We start from the raw sequence: 25,814 nt of genomic DNA on the forward strand, positions 1-25,814 counted from the left end.
TCAACAAAGCTCAAGGACAGTCATTACGAGTATGTTGACTAACTTTGGAGAATCTATGCTTATATTGCTATGTGCCCTGCTCATGTGTCGGCAAACTTTCTAATTTATTCGTGTACGCTCCGAACGGTAAGACATAGAACATTGAGTATTCTAAAGCAATTGAATGAGCGTGTTTACAACAAGCGGTAAAATTGTCAATTGCTTAAAACATTAAAATGATGTAAGTTATTTTAAATTCTATTAACATAATTTCCTTTAAATATAATTCAGACTGAAAGCGTTGCAGCACGCACAGGGAAATGCTAGTAAATTCATAAAAACTGAGTGATAGAAAGTGAAAACACAATTGATTAATTCCCTAGTACTTGAAAGTTAAATATCTTTGAATCATAGTATACCAATCAAGTTTTTTTGCATTCATGTTATATATTTTAAAACCATGCTCCTCCAGTGATCTCAAGTGTGGCTTGCTGAAGCGTTCTTTGTTTCCCGTGAAACTATTTGTATTAGCCAGGTCAGATTTATAAAAGCGATCAATCAAATTAGAATTTTTCGTAAGTTTTAAAAAAAATATTATCAGCATAATTTTTATTAAATTGAGCTGTAGAATAGAAACTCAAAATTATTTTTAGTTATTGTTTAGCTTTATGAAAATATCAAGAGTATGCATTAATATTCTTTTTTTATGAAAGAGAAAGGATAGTTATAAAAATGACATGACTCGTATAATCATGAATAATTATTTAATAATAAATCACATAAAATTAAAGATATCATTAGTTCATCAAAAACTTTTTTTATTGTATGGCGGAAACACAAAAGAAAAACAAGTATCTATAGAATTTTTTTTCTCCTTTATTGCAAGACTACAGGGAAAGTCCATCAGACCTACCTTGTTGATTACAGCATCATTATGGAGGAGCCTTACCAATAGTGAAATATTTATTTTTGTGTTTTTATGCCATTTTCAGATAATAAATTCTCTACTAAATTAATTAATTACATTTTTATATCAAGAGCTTTTTTCCATTTAATGATGGTATTTATTTTTTTCTCATATACATAAAAAAAGAAAAAGTAAACATGTCCCTCTAATCATTATTTTTTAATTAACATAAGCGCTAATAGAGATTTATTTTCAATACCTGAATAATAATTTAATTTAGAAAATAAACAATGGAAAATCTAATAATCTAGCTTGCATTTTTTTAATTTACGAACCCTTAAGTAGATTTTTTAAAGTAATAATAAAAGGTCTTGCAGTTTTTTAGTTTAAAATTAAAAAAAAAAACTTTTTTTAAAGATAAATAAATCCAATATATGCAAGTAAAAATGTGTTAACATCAATATAATTGTCCTAAGTTATTTATTTTTTAAAAGACCTGAGATTTCTTTTTGCATCAGGTAAAAATATTTATCACTGTAAAGGTTTATTTGATTTTATTAATATCAATAAAGACTTGAATAAACATACTGTTATTTTTATTCATAAATATTTGTAAATGTAATAATTAATATCAAGACTTTAAATTAATATGTTTGTCTAGAGATTGGGAAATTACTATTTTTATTTTATCATTAAAGAGATTCTTTATATTTTAAATGCAAAAAATTATTGAGATTTGTGTTCGAGTATTTTGAAATAGTCGCATAAAAATTTAATGAATAAGTGCCTGACATTTTCAGCCTCCAATCTTTAAAATCTAAAGCAAAAAAAAAACAAAAAAAAACAGAATTTTAAACATACTATTTTTATTTTTGCAAGTAGACACGATTGTGGTCTATTTTTATACTTAAATATTTCAGATTTTTAAGCGAGGTCATTAAAATTTGATTCACGCTGAGTGAAATTTTAAATAGTTTCACTAACTGAATATTAACATGAACTCGGTTTTGAAAATTACGAAAACTATCATTCATCTCGTAAATTAGTTAGATAATCCATGATTCCAGTCACAGAAGTTAAGATTATCCACTTTGATTTTATCCAAATGGAGTGCTATAGTATAAACTCTATTAGTAAACTCCAGTTTAGGAACGTGATAACTTAGTGACTCATAATTTATAACTTCAGTAAAATTTCTAATGAGATGCAAATAACTTTGAAAAGTACAAATATATTTTAATTCAAATGATTTTAAATGTAATCAAATCATTATATATAAGTTTTTCGCATTTTGGTCTAACTTGACCTTTTATTGGATGCATTCACTGAAAATGACTTAAGTATATGACTTCAGTTCTAAACGAATTTTACTTGCAGAAATTGAATACTTATCTGTAACCTAAGCAAAGATACATCACTGTCGCATATAGGGCATTTTTCTCGCATTTTAGGTTAAAGAATTTAAGGTCGCATTAAGGTATCCCTTCAATACGACTCTCAAGGTATCTAAGTGCGACAGTGTGATTTTACAATGTTTTAATTCTCTTGTCTTTGTGTTTCAAGCGATGAAATTTGGCTATCAGAATTTCATACCCATTCCGACCAACTAGAATGTTCCATGCCCGAAGACAAGACAAGTTTAAATCTTCTCATGATGAATTATTGACATTTTATGGCAAAATTGAGTTTATCTTCAATAAAATTAAGACCATTTTAAATCTTGCTAAACTTCTGAAAATTCAAGTAGAGCTCTGATCTGGATGACTATGCAAGTTCCATCGTTTTCAATCTGCTTCATACAGAATTTATTTAGGAATTAATTGCCATCGATAGGAATTCATTGCCATTCAAAACAAAGACAACTTTAAAAATTAGTTAAAACACTGCAATTTTAATTGAAACTCTATGTTGGATAAGATTACAAACTTCAACCATTTATATATCTAATCGTTAAAGATAGAGTTAATCGTCAATCAAATTTCCGGACGCTTTAAGTCTAGCTAGATTACTTAAAATGCAACTACAGGAGCTCTATTCTAGTTGACTGTACAAGCTCTCATCATCTTTTGACTACCACAGACAGAATTTATCAACGAGTAGAATGTATAGTCAAACCAAAACTATGAACATTTTAAAATCAACTAGAACTCAGCAATTTTAGTTGGAACTATGTGCTGTATAATAATACAAGTTCCAATTGTTTTCTTATCGCTAAAAACTTATAGTCAAATGGAATTAATCGTCTATCACAATTCCAACAATTTTATGACTAGTGTGTTCAATTGTTAATGTGTGCAAACTTGTGTGTTGCTATGATCCTAATGACAGTACAAGTTACAATTGCTTCTGAACGCTGCGAGAAAAAATTATCACTGATTAAAATTTCGACCGTTTCTGATAAGCTACTGTGCATAAATTTTACCTAGATTTCTGCTACCAATACAAATTACAGTCTTGTTCCAAGTAAATTATAAGAGCATACATTAATTGTATATACAGTGCGTAAAATAAAAAATGGACTACCCTGAATAACTTTTGATCTAATGATCGAATTTTCACAATCCAAGACTCAATCTCAATTGAGATCCAAATTGATGCCACCCCCGCTTCGCAAATACTTACAATTTATTAGTGTAGAGGATATTTTAAGTTACGAAATCAGATACAAAAATGTATTTTCTGTGAATAAATATACCTTCTTTTCCAACGAATTCATATTTCTGATCTCCAAAGTATAGTAGGTAGCCTGCAATCTGGGTAATAAGGTCCCAGTTTGGTCAGGAGAGCGCTCTAAAGTTTGAACCTCTTAAACTTAATTTTACTTTTTGCGTATTTCGCTATATTTTGAGAACTTTTTAAGCGAATTAAAAAATATTTGCACACAATTATAAAATGCATTTATCCAAAGATAATTAAATGCAATAAATATTTATCCTTTTCTCATTTATTTTATTTAATATTGTTCAAAAAAGGTTTGAGCTGTAAGGTATAAAATTTTGTACTTCATTTTTATAGAATATAATTTTGCATGGCAAACTAAAATTGGTCGAAGAGTTCCAGAGAAATCGTGTTTTTAAACTATGACATTTTTGAAATTGTGAGTAATGTATATGCACGATAAACGTACAGACGTACATTTCATGTACTTGTATATTCCATATACGTTCAACGTATTTACGTACACATGTAAAAACAATGCACGTAGATGCGTACAATGAACACCATGAATGCACATTCGTTACACGTATGTACGTACGTACTATGTACATTTGTATGTACATTCAGTAAATGTACGTGCATTCACGCAGTCTACCATTGGATGTATGAATCCATGTCCATGCAATTTATGTACATACATACATTTTGTAGATACATACATGTGTTTATAATGTACATATATACAATGTATGTACGTATGTGTGTACGAAAAACTTTATCCATGAGTACATGCGTAAGGTAAATAGATAAATTATATGTTCCTGCATAAACTGTATATATATACATAATATTGTAACCATATACACACATAAATATTAAAAGTACATACTTACATAAATACCAATATTTCATGAGCGTAATACATGCAAACTCTGTGTACAGGTATGTATATGTTTGTAAGCAGCGTTACTCTAATTTTCTTTACTTACATAAACGTATTATTACAAATATTTACATTACATATTGCATGTAAACAAACTTTGCACGTGCGTACATTATATGTACATATGTACATTAATATATTGTATGTCTTTTGTACTGTAATCTCATATAATATAACTCGTAACCGTTAGTTTATAACAGTTAATCGTAGTTAGTTGTTATCAAATATTGTGATGCCTTTTAATCATGATTACATGTAATCATGGTTACATGCAATCATGGTTACATGCAATCATGATTACTTGTTACCATATATTTTGATTAATTGTGATCTTATATTTTGACAACATCTAACCATGATATTCATATTTTCTTGCTCTGACTACATTCAATCATCATTACATGTAATCAGAGAACATAGTTACTTGTAATTGTAGTCACCAGTAATTAATTACATAATAGTAATTAGAAGCAACAATTACAGGTATTATCGATTGCAGTAGTGACACCTAACTCTGAAAAGGCTGCAGAAAACACCGTCATATTTAATGCCTTCAAACTGTCGCAATTAGTGCCACTCGAAGAATCAGGCTTTAAATGCCACAGTTATTCTATAACACCTCTAAATATAGTTCAACTAATCTTTTTTCCGTTTTTTTCTTGTGGTAGATTACGAACATTCTTTAGTCAGTGTTGTGGATTAAGTCGTATAACCTGTGACTTCTATTTGGAGATTGTGATCTCTATTTCGGGAAAAAAAGTAGTATTTAGAACTTGTAAGGTGGAGCATGAAAATTAGCGATGGAATTGTAATTAGAAATTGCCCGTTCTAAACGGTTTTAAATGTGTAGAAATGAGTTGAGATATATTCTCGAGATACGAAATTTTCCTCCTATCACATTTACGGATAATTATTGAATTTGAAATTGAATATTGTCGCATTTAGGCGCACTCTCCTTATATTGCTGTTTCTAATCTTCTAAGCAGACTGATACAGATCAAATTAGCTTCATTAGAGATTACGCGTTGTTGAATTTGACTGCAGTCACTGATTCTGACATATCTTAGTGAAGTCAAAGACGCTGCGGGATATGTTTAGGTGATGCTTGATGTAATTATATTCTATGTACGTCTGTCAGATCTTTGTACCTCTCTCAAAAGAGACGCATTTAAGATAACATTTACATCATGATATAATTGATAGAGAAACGGAAATGTATAGTTGTAAATTGTTAAAAAATGGAGTTAGCATGCAAGATATTTTTGTATAATGGTACCTTTTCTAAATAAATTATATATTTTCCCATCAAACAAGCATTATTATGTACAAATAACTCTGTCAAACGTTAATGGTTCACTTAAAACACAATCATAATCCGGTCATATAGTTCGTTTTAGAGGCCGTGACGGTTAGTGGCCGTTTCCTGCTCTTGGCTTACATTGGCTACTGAACCATTAAAGTAAAATTCTCTAAATAATAGGCAAATCAAGAGTTAAAATATTTCTGTTGCACTAACCATGAGTGGAATTAGAAGTTTTTTCTCAACAAATTCAACTTAAATTTAATTTTATTTAAAATGTCCTCCACGAGAGCATATGTGTCTGGGTACTTGAATCCGGAAACCTCTTTGCATTTTTATTAAAATTTATTAAAATTAAAATTATTATTAAGGCTATAGAAAAACCTAAATACTATAGATCCAGTACATCCTTATAAGTGGCATCATCAAGGGCAAATGTGTTTTAATACTTGAATCTGAATTAGCCCCCCGTGTTTTAAGATTGAGTTGGCAATAACCAATTTATTATTTGCAATCTGTCATTATTCGCATCGTCATTGAACAGAGATCAGCATTTTTCACAAACCGTTTATTTATCACAATATACACAGAGAAATATAGTATAGTTATAACTACCAGCCGGAATATGGTAAAATTTAGAATACCAGAATATGGTTTCAGGCTCTATGGATAGACCAAAAAGCTCGATAATTTTTACTGAAGCACTTTGGTAATGATTTTGGTAAAATTAATAGTAAAATTAATAGTGAAATACAGCTTTATAAAATGAAACAAAATATGGTAAATGGGGTAAAATTTGTTAGTTTTATCATGATACTTTAGAGCATGGCACAAAAATCATTTATTCGGTTAAATTGACTTTTTTTTCTTCAGCTAAGTGTGTGGTAATATGAACTATAATTTTAAAAACCAGAACGAAAAAGTAACCACTCATGAACGAAAAAATTACTAAATGGGTGTTTTAAATACAGCATACTTTGGTTTAATTAACGAGAATTATGCTTTATTTTTATTTAAAATGTAATTACCATTCAATACGGTAATTTTACTAGAATCTTTTTCTCCATGTACATAAGAATTGTTGTCAACCGGAAGGACATAAAATAAAATAATGGTATAATTACATGAAATTGCTATTTTCTTTGTGAAATAAATGCATATCTAGATAGACAATCTGTATTTGTGTACATAATGCATTATAAATTTTCCTTCGCGAATAATTCTGTAATGGACATGAATTTTTAAGCATTGCTAATAGTTTCTACATTAAAGAAACACTAAACGGCTGCAAATCTGCAAATTTAAGATAAATTTCATGCGAAATACATATAAAGGGATGGTTTTACTTTATTCTAATGATGAATTAACCAGTTCAACACACATTTTGATGAATAGTATGATGTTCAATCAATACATTTTTACCTTAATTATAATTCCTGTAGGAAGTGAAAGCAATAATTAACAAGTAACATAAATATGAACCAATTTGCTCTTCTTAATATAATTCAGCAAATAAACATCTTATTTGCTAACTATGCGAGTAATTGTTTTAATTGATTTGGCAGTACTAAATTATTTTACTCTCTCTCAGGTAAATTAAAAAAATTTTGTTCAAAATATTTGTTCTGAATTTTGTTACGTATAAGAAAAGAGCTGAATTTCACTTTGTATTTGTTAAATGGCTGGCAACTCAGTGGACGATAAATTAAAAAAAAAACTTTATTGAATTCAATTATGTGACATCAAAAACAAAGGAAACTAAAATATTTCATGCCTGATTAAAACCAAGATTATTCAGTCCTCAATGTGAAAGTGTCATTTTCATAGAGTAATGAAATCAGAATATATGTTGGCCATTATTCTACTTCTTATCATACTTTTTGAGAATTATGGACGTAAGAAGAAATAATGTCCCTCATGAGGAGCGTAAAAGAAGAATGTTATAGATAACGATAAGTGCACGGTCGTAATAATTCTCTTCTATATATCTTAACAGGTCAATACTACCCAGATTTCCCAGAATCTAGATTTTCAGATTTCCAGTTCAATTTTTAGAAAATAAAATAAAAATTTTATGTTACTAAGTTGACGAAAAATATGATCACGGATAAAAATTGTGCTAAATGAATTAGATTAGAGCATATAAATTAAGTGAATAACAACAATATAAAACATTCCGGATCAAATTACGGTACAATGCGCTGGTACTTGAGGTGCATCATCCGTAAAGTATTATATCGTAATTCTTACAGTAATATTTATTTTATTAGAGTTATTTAATGATTTTACAGGGAATTATTACTGTAAAAATTATGGTATATCAGAATTTTTTGTTCCATAACATAATGGATTTTACGGTAAGAAAAACCGTCAATATGAGTGGCTATATTGGCGGTTTTTCGTAATTGGCGGATTACTGTAATTTGACCCGATTTACATTGCCAGAAACCAATATTTCAGCTACTATTTCAAAACTGCCGATTCTTTTTTATCTTTCTTTCTCTCTAAATTAATATTTGATCAGATTTATTAGAAAAAGTGTTAATGGATTGGAACTTATTAATTTCAAACAAATAAAAATGTAACGAATGTAGATTTAGGAAAATATTTACAAACTGAAAAAAATTATCTACCATCTATTAGAAAACAAGCTTTTAAGAAATTTTTAAGGGAATAAATAAATATATATATATTTTTCATTTCTTTCAGTGCTGTATACTAAAGTCTATCCCGTTAGCGAGCTGGGAGCCTGAAATGAGAAATCAATTTTCACCAACAAATATCTTCATAACATTCTTATGACAGTCACTTTTGATTTTCCAATAATTTGTCAAACGTTTTCACTTTCATACGTTTTTCAATAATATGCTGATAAAATGTCATATTGATATGCTATTTTGTCAGTACTCTTTCAATCAAATTTATTAAATAAGGAGAGACATTAAAGCAGAGAGCCTCTTTGACGAAGTTTTCAATTATGTATATTGCCTCATGCAAGACAAACCCAACACTTACGGAAATGCAGATAGCGTTGGATCATAGTATTCACTTTACAATGAACAAGCCTGAATAACTTTTAATCTAATAATCGAATCTTCCCCTTCGAAGATTCAATTTTAATGGTTCGTGGGGAGTGACCTTAAATTCATTAATTAATTAGTGTAGACAATATTTTAAGATACGAAATCAGCCACAAAAGCGTACTTTTTCTGATTAAACTTACTTCTTTTTCGACTAATTCAAATTTCTTAACCCCAAAATACAGAGGATGCCCGAAATCTGGGAAATATGATCCCCATAGTTTGGTCAGGAAAGCTGTCCAAAGTTTGGACCCCTTAATCTAAATTTTACTTTTGGCGTATTTCGCCATATCTCAAGAGCTTAATAAGCAAATTTCACACAATTATAAAATTAATTTATTCAAGGATAATTCTATGCAAAAAATAACCTTTTGTAAACATTTATGCTTTTGAAATGTAACATATACAATTTTTTTAAAATTGTTTTAAGGACTGTAATTTTCCCAAAATGCAAAATTTGAGGAATAGTTTCTGAAAAATTGAATTTTAAAAATGTGATGCTTTCAAAATTCATCTATTGTTTTCCATTTAAGTGATTTAGCTAAACATTTGTATTTTTCTATGTAAAATTAATTTTTAATGTGATGTAAGGAATTGTATACCTTACCAATCAAAATTTTCAAGAAAGCGTAAAGTTAATAACTGCGCTAAATGTAAAGTTAAATAAAGTAATAATATATAGTAATAGCTTAAAAAGTGAGATTATAACTGAAAATAATCGAGTCATTGACAGGCACAGTTTCAACTTCTGATAATCTAGAATTTTATCTGTGTCAAGAAGGGAAAAGTTATAATTTATCATTTTTAAATAAGATTTCAGGGAATTAATTAGTTTTATGAAGACTTTAAAGTTTTTCCCTCATATTTTAGAAGAAAGCTGTCATTTTCATTTTTTTCTTCCTTAAGGAATAAAAACTTGATTGGATATTTCATAGCCAGCGAGTCATTGAGAAGTTTGAAAGTTTGTTAATTAAAGCATCAATACTTCACTAAAGTACTGCCTAATTTTATTTGGTAGGTAATAAACAAAACTGTTTCACTAACAATAAATTTTGGAAACTAATTTATCTTAAGATAGAGAAAAAAATTACTTGGAGAAAGTTATTTCGTTAAACTTAAAAATAAACACTTGTTTTTTTCAAAACAAAACTAACTTTCGTAAAGTATATTGCTAAAATATTTTTTAAAAGACCAAGCTTTTTAAAAAAAAGTTAAAAAATATGCAATTGTTTTAATTGTAAAAAAAGTAAATCATAATTTTACAAAAAGTCTATCTTTATGCTAGTCTTATTTGTATTTATTTCCCGCACTTTATTCAGATTTTCCATAAGAAAAAAAATAAGGAAACGTCGTGCAACAACGCAGTCAAGATTATAGCTTTATAATAATGAAAAAACTAGTTAAGAGCAATAGTTTAGTTAACATAACCATCGGAGTTCATGAATATTTTTCTTATATTGCATGATTTGTCATTAAAATTTGATTTTCTTATAACGTTTCATTATGCACTCAGAAAATACTCAACTTTGAGTCAGAATGTGACCTTATTGAACAGCTCAAATTTGTTACAACTTTAAGTAGGTTTTAAATTGGGATTGGATAAAAGTATGGATCATTAATCTTATTCAAATTATCTTTATATGGCGAAATACACAGAGAACAAATACTTAGTAAAATTACTGGACTTACGTGATAATGACATTTCTGAAAATAAAAAAACCTAGTTCTGGTTTTAAAAACCAAAATATACGGTATTTAACTCATTCATATGGAAACGCTTCCGTTCATGTTTGAAAAGTTTAACGGATATTTTGATTTTCAGAATTTTAGTTTTCATTTCTACACATTTTAGTAAAAATACGAAACAGAAAAGCAAATTTTACCGAATAAAGGGTTTTATACCTTGTTCTAAGGTATTATGAAAAAAATTACTAAAGGTAACCACATTTAGTACCAAACAGCATGGTAGTGAAACCATACCCTATTGCTAATTTCGAAAGTCATCATCAAAGCACTACGGTCACCGTGCTTTTTGGTGTTTCCGTAAGGCCAGAAACATGATAAATTATACCATATTCTGGTAGTTTTAACCATACTTTTTTCTCAATGTATAACGGAAAAAAATTAAAAAATTTTAAATTATAAAAATATAATTCCCATTTGTTATACATCTTAAAATACGCAATCCAAAAAAAAAAAAAAAAATGCTTAAAATGCTCAAATACACAAAAATGCCAAATATCAAGTTATTTCTTCAAGCATTTCAATTCACAATCACCCAAAATAAACTCAGTTTAACTACTATATATTCGGAGGAGGAGACATATTTTTACTCCTGAAATGATTAAAATGAAGGTAAGATAAAAATTTACAATGAAATTAATTTTTTTAAGGATCAAAGAAACAGTGACTGAGTTGGTTATCAGAACTAACTTTAATTGATTCTGAGAAACAATCTGGCTTCTGATAATTGTTTCTCACTTTTACTGTTAATTGATTTTCAAAAGGATTGAAAAGATATTGACACAAAATTATGTAAATTAATTTGTCGTTAATTTAAATTTAAGATTGTCAAAAACTTAAAACATCGAATAAAAAATATTAATGCATATTTTTAGATTAAATATAAATATGAATATTTATGTATGAAATACTTATTTTATTAACGTAAAATATAACTTAAGCAAAAATTTATTAAAATTTAAAACAATCTGTAAAATAGACTATAAATAAAAAAACTTAAATATGTGCTCAACTTTTTATAACAAAAACAAATTAATGGTAAAAAGATTTCAATTTCTTTCCATAAATTCGGTGATAAAAATAGAAAATTAAGGAGTCAAATTTTTTAAAGTATTTTTGGAAAGTTCGTTAATATTTGTATTAATTTTAAGAATAATAAAAACTTTAATTAAAAATTATCGTCTCTAAATTTAATGAATAAAACTTTAGTTAAGATTTTTGAAAATTTAATGTAATTCGCCAATTTTCAAATCAGATGAAAAGAAAGAGATATAGAATAAAAAATGTACAAAATATAATGATTTCCTGGATAAAAGGCGTTTTTTGTATGAAGGGGATATTGAGCACAAGAACATTCTCAATTATTCCATAAATAGTTACAAAAACTCAAATTTTTGCACATCTAGATAAAAATGGCAAAAAATTAAGACATACTAAAGGTTTATCAAAGTTTACTTAAATCCAATTTCAAACCTTTAGATTTAAAAATTTCTTTCTGTTTTAACAAAAATCATTTATTTGATAATTTTAACTCAGTTGTCTTAAAAGAAAATAGCGTAAATATATAAGAAATTTTATTTTCTCATTCGAAATTTTTAAAATTACTCCACCCTCTAAAACTTTTAAAGGGTACTTGGTCGAAACAGTTTTTCCTTATCAAAATTTTTTGAATAATAATAAGTTTATTATTTCATTCAGAAATTATATTTTTAAAGAAATTGCTCCATCCCAAAAACTCTCCGTTCATCCTGTAGTATACATTAAACATAGAAAAAAAAATACTTTCTCTACGCTATTTATTAAAATGTACGAAAAATGTTTCATCTTCTTGATATTTATCTTTTTAAAACTCATCACTAACAACTTTTTATTCGCAAACAGGCGATGGAGTGATGGGACTTAGCATTGCTAAGAAAAGAAGAAAAAAATCAATTAAAATAGTTGGAATTTTCCTACTTTTTCAAACATTTTTTATTGCGTACGAACAGAAAAGTTTAGATACAAAAACGATTCCCAAGTGGTTGCGAGAGGTGTAAATAAAAGAAAAACAATCTATTATTTCAGGAATGGTTTTAATGGGTTTTATTATTTCCGCTAAAAGTAAACATAGAAATTCATTAACGTCCAATGTGAAAACCTGCCATCCAGAAAGTTAATTAAACTCTTTTAACGAGTTTCGTAATATGATTTAAACTTTTTTTTAAAGTAACAAACATATTAAATAGTTCTTTATTATAAAAGAAACAATGAATCAGTGAATGAAGTGCAGGTATAGTTCCGATGAAGGGGAAAATTCAGTGCTTTTTAAACAACAAATGATCTACTAAGAGAAAAATTTTGATGATTTCAATAGGTTTGTGCATTTATTTTTTTGCTGAAAAACAAAACAAAAGAGAAAAATATCGTTGTCACAATCATAAATCTCATTTATTAATTCTTCTTCAAAAAAATAATGTTATGTTAAATCTATGTAGTTAAATGCACCGTTGTCTTTTTCGTTTTTTTTCAAAAATAATTTTATGTTAATTAGTATATAAGAGGATTTCAAGCTCAGGCATCTGGCATTTATCACTGCCAGGTATGACTTTAAGGAAGCAAAAAAATATATCTGAAAATATGTAAACATTTCTGTATAATGAATGTTTCTGATAGAAATTATAAAATGTTAAAAATATTTGAAATTGTTTTGGACACAATAGACAGGTATTACTCTCATTTCGAATTAATTTTATCTTAAGTTTAGAATATGTGATTCGTGCTTAAATAATACCAATTTGCTCATGTATTTCGGTTAAAAAAACACTTTAAATCGCATTAGCAATTCTGGAAGTTAGTTTTGTTCATATTATTGAAAATATTGCATTGTACGATAAAGATATGAACACTGGCAGAGGAGAGTCAGCCCATCTTTGAACCATAATGTTAATACCTTGAATCATAATACCGTGCAAATTTCCTGCAACTGAAACACGATAAGTTGACTCTTGCATTCAAATTCAATTATAGTATCATTTAATCATGTTTAAAATGTATGATAAAATGGTTGAACTTTGCCTCATATTCAGATTGCAGCAAATTTGAAAGATTGGAAAGATTGTCAATAAGGTTTGACACTCAACAAAATTTCAAACAATGCTTAAACACTTTGTTTTAAAAAAGATCTTTAATAACTTGATATTAGGCAAAAAAATTTTGAAAACAATAGAGTGCCTGCAAGGGATGTCGCTCTTGCGTATCGAACCTGATTAGCTGCTGAATCGTGATATTTGCTTACACTAAAATTTCAACAGCCAATCAGGTTCGACACCCAAGCGTGGCGTTGCTTGCAGGCATCCAATATAAATCTGATTTGAGAATAGTTTCAGTGTAATAATAAACAACGTCTTAATAGCCGTGACGTTAATACGCCGTCTATAATTAAATACTTCGTCTGTATTCGCCTTCTCTTCTCGGCTTACAGGAAAAAGTCCTATGCTTTAATTTCTACATTGGTATGCATGATTGCAAAATAAGTTGCTTTTTTTAAGTCTGAGAATTTAAAGGAAAATTAAAAGCTTTTGCGTATTGCCTGAGTATTCCCATATATTTTTAAAATAATTTAAATTCTTGTAATTTACCTTTTCTCTTGTTTTTTGCTACCATATCTTATTCCATCACCAGCAATTCTACACTTTAATAAACTAATATTAGTTATAACTTTTAATATTAATTACTTAAGCTTATAGTGCGTTGACAATCAATATGGTTATTAGTTTAAAAAATGTCAAACATAATCTATAAATTTGAAAATTATACTTATTAAAAATGAATCAACAAGAAGTATGCTCTTCAGTTTTAGTTACTTGGAGGGTATTTCGTAACGTAAAGACCACCCTTAAGATGTATTATAAGAATCTTTATAAAATGAAAATATATATATAAAAAGATATACACGTTGGGAGTTAAATATTGTTTTTACGAAGAAAAAAGTAAATATAATAAACAGTAAAAGAGATTTGATTGCGAGAGAAGCAGTTGAAACACTATGGTTAAAATCATTTTCAAGTTTCAAGCTCCAATTAAATCTGTTTTCAAATTTCTTTTTCACCCACTTCTACTACAATTTGTCAAATTTAGACATTATTTTTTCCTCTTAAATATTAATTAGCCATCCTCATGTGCAACCTTTTTTATATTTTAATTTTGATAAGGATTTTAAAAATATACATTAAATACAGAAGTCTTTTTATATTTACTTATAATTAAAATAAAAATTAACGTGCATTTTTAAGCAATGCTTTCATTTTAGCAATAGGTAGATATCTAAAAATTTAAATAAGTTTACCTCTACCCCTTGTCCTTTCTAGAAACAAAGTGAACTCGTGATTCGTGCCTGGGAAATCAATGGTCAGTAGAACATGCTCTTCACGTAACTTTTTACGAGGCATTAGATCCTTCAGTAGAATACCCACATCTATAGGTGAATCAAGAGAAAGTGTCGACTGCAAGTTCGCGGACAATTCTGAAAAAGAAAGACAAATATTTTTACACTGACAACCGAAAGTATTTCAGATATTTTTTCCTTTTGCCATGAATAGCCGAAATCGCAGTAAATGATGGAATATTAACAAAACATTTTTGTCACTTCTTGTTTGTTTCTTATCTTAATAGGGCAGAAAAAAATATATTTTGCATTCCTCCTTAAGTATTCATAACTTTTGTAAGGTTAGGAATGTACTGTGAGATTGTAGGATAATTTGATAAGCTTTATCGTTATTATGCCCATATACTCATTGACAAAATTTTAAGGAGCAAATTTTAACAATCATTTTTTAAAATGTTGTAAATTAACATTTTATTTGCGATATCTAACTAATTATTGATGGAGTCATCAGCAAAAATAAAAGGTTGAACATTATTAAGGGTTTAAATATTAATTAAAGATGTAGAAAGTAAAAAAAAATATTCAAAATTTTATTTTGAATTCGAAAATTATTTTTATTGATATGAAATCTTAAAAGCAAAATCCAAGCAAAGCAAAGAATTGTTAAACAAGCCTAGCTAGAATCGACATGAATTTGGCTTTATTTGTACGTATTTAAATAACTTTGTGTCATCATATTTCTAAAAACTATTGAAAATCGATAGGTTGAACTTTAGGTGTTCTTTGCGCAAGTAGAAAATAAAATATTGGCTTTGAAATATCTTTTATAAAAACAAGACGTCTCTTATTGATCGTTTTGCTTCTTTAAAAGAGACTTAAATAAACACGGAAACTATGTTAATGTAATGTATGCCAATATTTCAGAAGGAAATAAAAACTTTTATCATAATATGCATTCAGACAATCTTTAAAGTTCAATGTTTAAATATGAATTCTCTTTTATACCGAATTGGAATTATTATATAGCATCATATTGTAACATCAGAATCAGCCGATTCTTTAATAAAGTAATGTTTTAACAACATTAAATATCATTTTTTTTCCAATGCCCACCTGTGTTAACATCCGTCAATTCAGGCATATACAGGGCGATTTTGTTGGCCTCTCTTTCAGGGGCACCATATTAGGTGGGCCAACGTCACTCCCACAGTGAGGACAGATAGTACAGAGAAGGAAAGAACATCCATGCCTTGCCCGGGATTCGAACCCAGAGCCTTTTTGATGCAAGGACAGGTCCCTGCCCCCTACACAGGCCGGTCGGCACATTAAATATAATAATAGGTGATATTATACATAATTTTAACATTGTAAAATATTGCAGTTTTCATTTGCGTTGTGTTAATTTATGAAGTCAGGATGGTGCAATGATTAAGTCACTGAGCTATCCTTGGGAAAGGCTAGAGTTTTATCTTTATTGGTGACCAGATGCCCACCCAGCTTTATATGAATTAGTACCAGCTTGTCTGGGAAGTAAAGGTGGGGTAAGCATAATGTTGATCTCAATGCTACCATTATGTCATTGGTCTAGAAATTGTAAAGCCTTAACCTCTATGATCCTCCGGTCAACAATTGACTCTTGACTAGGAGATGGCAACTACGATGAAATGCTTTCATGATTTTCCTCTAAATGTAACACAAATGCGGGTTAGTTCAGTCAAAAAGTTATTCATCTAGGAAGGCTAGATTCCCAATATTTAACACAGGAGTTCTGGATTGGATTAAAAATTACAAGGTTACAGAAATGAACATTGATAGTCAAGATAAAATTATTTACAATATCATTTATTTATGAATATATATATAAGATGTTAAAATTTGTTCACATTCTTTTATTTTATAAATACATTTTTTATTAATGTATTTTTTACTAATAATAAGAAAGCAATATTTTAAAGAGAAGAGAATATATCTATGACCATTTATATGTAACATAAAATAATTCTAGTATTTACATAGAATAATTAATAGGATAAAGTCTTAGTTTTATTTAAATGCAAGGGGACATTATCCCCAACTCGCTTCACTCATCAACTTCTATAATTCTATGCAATCAGTTTTGCATTGAATGTTTTGCTAAGGAACTGGATGGTTATATCAACATTAAAAAGTACTTTATTGAAAGACCTCAAATTTGTTTTATTGTATTAACCAAGATTTGATTTCAAAGCTTTAGCTTCCCATTCTAATGGGACAAAATATAAACCTTTTTATTTTGTTCGGTTTCCATCAAAACTTCATTTGCAATTTTGCTCTTTTAAATTCATTTTAAAATTTTTGGTTATTATTAGAAATTGCTAACTGCTTTTCGTCAAAGCACAATAATTAATGCTTTAAAAATTTTAAATTCATTAATTTAATTGCAAATTGTTATTAAACACAGCTTTACATAATATTAATTTTAAAAGTAACTGCAACATATTAAAAAGCAACTTTAGTTAGATTTAATAACTTTTAACTGCAACAAAATGACTTAACCATAAAATGTTGCCTTGTAATTTCTTTATTATGCAGTAAAAGTAACATTTCTTTAAGTTTTAAGCCATTAGTTTTGAAAACTAATCAATTTAAAAATACGTAATAATTTTAGACTATTATTACGAAAGGCAAATAATAGTGCTGATAAATACGGTATAAGCTATAGATAAATAATTTGTACGAGAATCTTTTTTGTAAATAAAGGATGTATACCGTAGGATTTTCTGGTGAATAAGAATGAGCTGATTATAATAAAAAACGGTTTTTGACCATTATGTCTTATTTTCATAATTAAAATTGTCTCAAAAATCAATTTTTTCAATCGCAAGAAACTTTTTGTGTTTCTGATATTCTTGAAAGAATTATGGTTGAGAAATGTTAGATCCCATTACTAATTTAAATTTTGTTATTAAATCAGAATTGACTAATGGTATTTTATTGCAAAGTATGGAAACATGAAAACTTCTTATAATAAAAACTTCCAGATTGAATTATTTATACTACACAAAGAATTGGTTCATGTGTAAAAAAGGAATAAAAAGCAAACAAATTATATCCCAATTTGAAAGGAATATTATCTGTTTAATTCGTTGTAATGGAATCTTATTATGGAAAAAAATACTTCTGAACAGATTAAAAAATTAATCTATTTATCAATGAAAAGAACGATTTTAAAAGAATTAAATAACGAAAAAATATTCTCTCTTTTTTATCTTACTTCGATCATAGGTCATGAAAGATGAATTTGCCGAAATAAGTGTCCATGTAAAAAAACTAATGATTAAAGCCAACATCATGTGCTTTATGAAAGGCAAAATCGCGCCAATAAACTTCATCAAAATTAGAAAAAAAATATGCCTAGTTCATTCATAAATTGTGTTGACAATCATAATTATTTCTTAGAATATATTCATTAATCTAAAAGGATAACACGACTCAAAAATTTCTGTGTCTTGGTTAAATAACTTTCACCAGGATTCATTACCACGTGTTTTCAAAGTACACTTGGTCAACATTACTTTTTCCACTTACTCCAAGTAACTCTCGATATTCTCTGAGAGAAAATGATCCAGTAAAGCTATTACTTTGGTGGATAATGCCTTTGGCGAGTTTGGCGCTGTTATTTGGCTCAATTGTTTCAGTGAGGAAATGTTTAAATTGTAAGAGTTATGAGAATTTGTCTTTCCAATTAAGATAAAGGCTTTTAGTACTGACTTCATGACAGAATAAATTTATTGCCCCTATTTTTTGTTTTCTAAAAACATTTTAAGTAAGAAATTTATCGAAGATTTTAAAATTAATACGAATCAATAATATAACATAATTAATAAAATTCAAAACTATGACTTATGTTTCCATACCAAAAGCATGATTTAAGTTAGTCGACTACATTGTAGATTGCGAGATATTTTTCCTACTAGTAAATCGCTGAATATAAGGGGAAAAAATGAATTGAATGATATGGATTATATTAATCTATGCTAAAGAAAATGATATAAAACATCTAAATTCATATAAATTAAAAATTTTGGCTATAGCAACATAAATGATTAACTTCGGAGGATATTATTTTACTACATTATAATTCTGCGAAGAAGTATATAATAAAATAAAAAAGTACATAATGAAATAAAAATAATCGAAATTAAAAATAGCGTTTTTTTTAATTGTTTTTTTAACTTGTAAGTATGACTAGATTTAATATGAATCATGATTAAAAAAATAATAGGATGTGACGTAAGAAATATTAGTAAGAAATTCTTAGTGCATGGTTTCAAATTCTAAGATTATTAAATGTTTCTCTTAAATTTTAATTAAAAATATTAATTAATAATATAGCCCAGATTCCCTTATTTAAAAGTTATGTTTTATATTCATAAGTCAGATGGAATAAATTTGTCAAAATGTTAGACTTAATGCAATGGGGCATTTTACATTTATTTATTCCATTTTTTCTATTTTAACATTTTAAATGCATTAATTTATTACTATAAAAACGTCTCTGTGATTACCTTATGACATGTATTCAGAATCCTTCTCAAAAAGGAATGAAAGAAGAAAACTCATTAAAAGTTTGAAAAGTAACATTTAAGTGAGAAAAATCTACATTAAAATAAAAACAAACAAACTATAAAGCTATAGAAATCCAACAAATCCCAACTGACATAATCTAAAACAGTATAAGAAACACGCCTACATTTTATAAGACAAATAATTTGGCTTTAATGTTTTTCTTCGAACCTACTTTATTTAATTATTTGACAGATTTTGATAGAGCTTTTGTTTCTTCTTTGCTAATAGATTATTAACTTGAAACTCTTAAAAGCATATTTTCTGACATAATTTTAACAAGGATTTTAGCAATATTTTTCACGGCTGATGGCTACAAAACCCTCTGTATACAGTTACATAATCGTATATAAATTTAAGTGAAAGAACTAGGCATAAATAAGATTGAATTCAACATCATAAGTTAATAGCACATTTTTTTTTATTGATTCTGAAATAAGGTAAAGAAATAATATTATACGATTATGAAAATATAATAGAGTCAAAATGCGCAGTGGAAGAAACAACAATGAAGGTAAATTAATCATTGATTTAATTAATAATAATCATTTTAACTATATTTACCGTTATTTTAAAAAAAAAATTCTCTTATATCAAAATTTTTACGAACACACACCTACCATGCCATTTTCGTCCTTCCGTCACTTCAGAATACTTATGGAATCACCACTAAACATTCGACCCCCTTAAAAGTTCATATCCAGTCATCTAAAAAGTAAAGGTAAGAAACCAATCATAAGCTAAGTAAGTCATTCAATCCAAAGTATCAAATGAAGACATTAGACAAACGCTCCCTCCTTTTTTTTTTTTTTTAAAAAATGGAAAAAAATACACGCACACACACACACATCTGACCACAACACCAAACTTTCTGCGATGCTCATGAACTTGGACTTTTCTCACACTTAAAAAAAATGGACAGGAAATATAAAGAGGCCAAGAATTCTTCCTCAAATTAAGCGTTTCCTAAAAGCAGGTTAATTCTCAAACTTAATTTCTTCACAATCAAATCAAATAAATTGATTAATTTTATCTATAGAATAGCAATTAAATTTTCTTAGTTAAATTTATATATTAATTACGTTACGATGCATAAAAGATGATATTGAACAATACAATGATAAAATAATGATTGGAAAACAAACTTAAATTTTACTTTTTAATATAAAACAGTCGTAAACTCTTATATTCGCGTTTGAGGCACATTATTCAGTTAATTACGAAAACGTTTAAGCATATTTTACTGATTAATCTAATAAAAAACTAATCCAATTTCAAGCAAAAATGATGTTTGAGTATCATGTAAATCATGTGTTGAAAATGTGCTTAATGTTTTTTCATTTTTTTTTAAAATCCTTGTAATTTTGTATAAAATATATAATAAATATTTGAGATTATATTTGGATAAATTGTTGCAAGTTTAAAATATAAGGCTCCATTAAGGAGACATTCATTTAAGAGTTAAATATACATTACAAAGGAACTGAAAACCTGCGTTTGAAAGTTAGATTTACAGGTATTATAAAATCCAATGCCTACTCCTTAAATTTGTTATTTTTCAACGAAACTAATTGAACTATTATAAAGAAATGTCTCTTAACTCATATAAAACAATTTTTCTAAATAACGACTGCTTTAGGTTTATTTTTGTAAAATTCCTTCATTTTATTATTTCATCCCATAAATGAATTTTGAAAAGAAATATTGAAAAGAAGATACTTCTAAATGCATTCAAAATAATGATTTAGCAAAAACAATTTCATCAAAAGTTATAGAATATGTTTATACAGAATACGATGAAAACTACAAAGTTTTAAGGGGTTACAGTACCTTTGCAACAATTTTTTAAAATAAAGGTATAATCATTCATTTTGAGGATGCTTTACATGTTCATTTAACTTATAATCAATAATTTATCTTCAGAATTAATTAAACTGTTTAAATTTTTGAAATTTTTAAAAAAAAAAGTTGAAAAAATTCAAAATTTTTAAATCTCGAAGGCTTTTTTATTTTATCATATTTTCAAAAAGAAATTTTTTCTTAGTATTTGCTATATTCATTTTAACAATTTTGTGCATTCATTTGTTGATATATCAATTGGAATATTTTTTATAGATTATTTTGTAAAAAAGTAGAAGAAAAGGGTAAAAATTCCTGTTAGGTATATATAACATGCCGTAAAAACTGTAATACCTCATAAAATTCTTTTTCCATGCACAGTTTAAATAAGTGTATTATACTCAAGATAAAAAAAGTTTACTTCAAAGCTTTATCTTAAATAGAAACAATTCCTTAGGGATTTAATTAAGATTAAAACACAAAATTATCATCTATGAGAAAAAGCACTTTAAAGTCCGACTGCTGAGCAAGTTTCTGTATTAGAACAATCTAAAATCATTCATAACTTTTTTAAAAACATAGATAGAGAGATGAATTTTTTTCAGTGCATTTGAAATAGTTTGAAGTTTTATTATAAGCAATAAAATTTTTTTGGTATTTTTGTTATTTTTTGTGTACTTAAACAAGTTAAGCTGAAATACAGAATGGTTAGAAATGTTTGTTTCTAAGACTAAATTACGTACTCATATAGTTCAATATAGAAATCCTGAAATTTACTAAATTTAAATTAAACTTTCTAAATAGAGGCGCTCCATCCCTTGTTTGCTTTGCTTCAAAACACCTATAATTTCTTAGTATTAATCATCTTTGCTTCCTTTCATCGAAATTCTCAACAAAAAAAAGACCATTTTGTTAACAACATATATTATGATTAAAATTTTATGTAAAACATTTTGTTAGTAATCTTGATGAAATGAACCAATACCTAGATTTAAAATATATTTAAACGCACTCTAAAAATTATTAAACTTGGAAATTAAAATTATGGACATAATAAGAGGAAATTAATGAGAAGTAATTTTACTTGTTAGCCAGACTTCTCCACACGATGGTGTTCCCACCTTAACGTGGTGTTGTGGTTTGTGTGTGTTGTTGATCCCGAGAGCTATGCCGGCGGGAGCTTCGGCTCCTGGCAGGGTCACCCAAGCCGGACTGGTCGGAGGGGAGACACCAGACGAAGAGGAACACCCTGGTCCTCCAGGTTGGGGGTTGGGCGTGGGGCCAACAACCCCACCCTGTAAAAAACTCCATGTTACGAAATCTCAAGTAGAAAATAAACCCGGGCTGACTTTAAGGAAACGGACTGGAAATGGTTTGAGGCATATGAGAATTGGATCGTGGAATGTTCGATCATTGTATAGAAATAAGGGGTTGCAAATGCTGATTGAACAAGTTGGCAGCTATAGAATTGATTTGTTGGCTGTGCAAGAAATTCGATGGACAGGAGAGGGAATAATTGAAAAGAAAAATCATACAGTTGTCTATAGCTGTGATAGAGAAAAACACATGTTTGGTACTGGTTTCATATTGAGTAAGAGAATAAGACCACTTCTGATTGATTTTGATTGCAGGACACCTAGACTATGCAAAATAAGGATAAAGGGCATTTTCTTTAACTACAGTTTTATCAACTTTCATGCTCCTACAGAGGACAAAGATGGCGCGGAAAAGGAGATTTTCTACGAGGAGCTACATAGATTATATAATTCATGTCCTAAAAATGACGTTAAAATCTTTCTAGGGGATGCAAATGCAAAAATTGGAGTGGAAAAAGAGTTCAGGCCAGTGATTGGAGGGTATAGTCTTCATGATATTTCAAATGACAACGGAAAAAGACTCATAGATTTTGCTACAGATCATAATATGGTCATACCAAGTACAATGTTCCAACATAAAAGAATTCATAAAATGACTTGGAAATCTCCTAATGGAAATACTTACAACCAGATTGACCATATTTTAATTGATTCAAGACACAAATCGGATATACTGGACGTAAGATCTTATCGTGGGGCAAACATAGATTCCGATCATTTTCTGGTTCTGGCAGAGGTTAGAGCCAGAATATCAAATATTCGTAAAGCTCGCGGAGAACGTCTGAAAAAATATGATGGTGAACAGCTAAAAAAAGAGACTACAAGAAAAAAGTTCCAGGAACAAATTGAAAGGAGGCTTGAAGTGACTGATGATTCTTCAGAAAGGGATGATGTTAACAGGGAATGGAATGTTATTAAGAGAGCTCTTATCGAAACAGGAGACCAGGTTGTGGAAAAGATCGAGAGAACCGGAAGAAAGGACTGGTTTGACAATGATTGTTTTATGGCAACTTATAAAAAGAATGAGGCTTATAAAAGAATGATAAGTTCAAGGCATGCAAGAAATGCTGAAAATGCTTATAAAGAAGCAAGAAGAGAAGAGAAGAAGATCCATAAAGAAAAAAAGAGATTATTTTTCGAAGATCTTTTTGAAAATGTTGAACATTTAAGGGGATCAAGGGAAAGCAGAGCTTTCTTTTGAGAAATAAACTTGGGTCGCAAGGAATTCAAGCCAAGAACAAACTCTTGCAGAAGCAGGGAAGGAACGATCTTAAGCGATAGAGAAGAGGTGCTGAACAGATGGAATGAACACTTTGACCATCTGTTGAATGGTGATGAGGAAGAAGACGAGATAGCAATAGACAATTTACAGATGCATAACCAAGAAATGGTTACACCTCCAACGTTGGAAGAGGTCATCATGGGAATTGACAAATTAAAAAACAATAAAGCTCCTGGCCCTGACACCATACCATCTGAATTAATAAAAGGTGGGGGAATGGAGGTTGCGAAGAAAATATATGATCTATTACTAATTATATGGGAACTGGAAGTAATCCCAGAGGATTGGAAAATTAGTTTGACTTGTGTAATTCATAAAAAGGGAGATGTTCTTGAATGCTCAAACTACCGAGGAATTAACTTACTTTGCACGAGCTATAAGGTATTCTCAAATATTTTATTCAATAGACTTACTATGTTTTCAGAGGAAATAATAGGAGAGTATCAAAGTGGTTTTAGAAGGGGAAGATCAACTACTGAGCAAATTTTTACCATTCGGCAGATATTGGAGAAAACGAGAGAATTTGGAATTGATTTGCACAACCTGTTCATTGACTTTAAAACCGCCTATGATAGTATTAACAGAAAAGCTTTGATCATGGCAATGAGAGAATTTAAAATACCAGAAAAATTGGTGAGATTGATTAACCTAACACTAAGTGAAACTAAAATCATGGTAAAAATACAGAATTGTTTATCAGAGCCATTAGAAATAAAAAATGGTGTGCGACAGGGAGATTCTTTAGCCTGTCTCCTTTTTAATCTAGCATTAGAAAAGGTAATAAGAGATTCAAAAATCAATAACAGAGGAACTATATTTAATAAGTCAATGCAATTGTTGGCTTTTGCTGACGATATAGGAATTATTGCTCGAACACCAAGAGCACTTGAAGAGGCCTTTATTTCTTTAGAGAAAGAGGCCCTGAAGATGGGTCTAAAAATAAATGAAAATAAAACTAAGTATATGCCTTGTACTAAAACAGCCCACAGGAGTACCCATCTAAAAATTGGGGGACATTCATTCGAGGTAGTGGACAGCTTCACGTATTTAGGCTCTGAAATAAATAACAGGAACGATGTAACTGCAGAAATACGAAAGAGAATCACAGCAGCAAATAGGTGCCTTTATGGATTAAGAAAGTTTTTAAGATCAAATGTAATCAAGAGAAAAACAAAGCTGTTATTATTTAAAGGCCTCATTAGGTCAGTTTTAACATATGCTTGTGAAACATGGACATTGACTCGTGCAGATGAAGAAATGCTGAGCATATTTGAGAGAAAGATATTACGGTGCATTTTTGGAGGAATTAATAAAAACGTTCAGTGGTTAAGAAGATCAAATTTAGAACTCTATCGATCATATAATGAACCAGACATCATAAGATTCATTAAGGTCCAAAAGATAAAATGGGCAGGCCACTTAGTAAGAATGGAAGAAGACCGTATTGTGAAAAAGATTTTTGATGCCCGGCCGACAGGAACACGTAGAAGGGGCAGGCCAAATCTCAGATGGCTAGATACCCTGGAGAAAGATTTATCTATATTAAAAATAAAGAATTGGAAGTCCATTGCCAAAAGAAGGACAGCTTGGAAAAAACTACTGGAGAAGGCCAAGGCCCATCCTGGGCTGTCGAGCCAGTGAGGAAGGAAGGAAGCCAGATTTCTAGCATTATAACAGACTTATGGTAGGAAATATTTTTCTTATTTCTCGTGATGTAAGATTTTTACGTTTTTGAAAAT

At 28.7% G+C, this 25,814-nt stretch overlaps 1 protein-coding gene across 5 annotated transcripts in view; it reads right to left on the reverse strand.

Moving 5' to 3' along the window:
* The window catches only part of LOC107441317 (uncharacterized), a 206,085-nt gene that overhangs the window by 50,029 nt on the left and 130,242 nt on the right, over positions 1 to 25,814 (reverse strand). For 3 of the 5 annotated variants that reach the window (XR_015434916.1, XR_015434915.1, XR_015434914.1), the window contains exon 2: positions 14,935 to 15,111. The gene's annotated coding sequence lies outside the window, so the exon portion shown is untranslated. Of the gene's footprint in view, positions 1 to 14,934; positions 15,112 to 18,226; positions 18,559 to 25,814 lie in introns of those variants that run through there. The other 2 variants (XR_015434913.1, XR_015434912.1) reach the window with 1 other exon arrangement.

This window comes from Parasteatoda tepidariorum, chromosome 6 (assembly GCF_982258835.1).
Source record: "Parasteatoda tepidariorum strain Cologne lab strain chromosome 6, Ptep-v5.0, whole genome shotgun sequence".
Classification (NCBI taxonomy): Eukaryota; Metazoa; Arthropoda; class Arachnida; order Araneae; family Theridiidae; genus Parasteatoda; species Parasteatoda tepidariorum.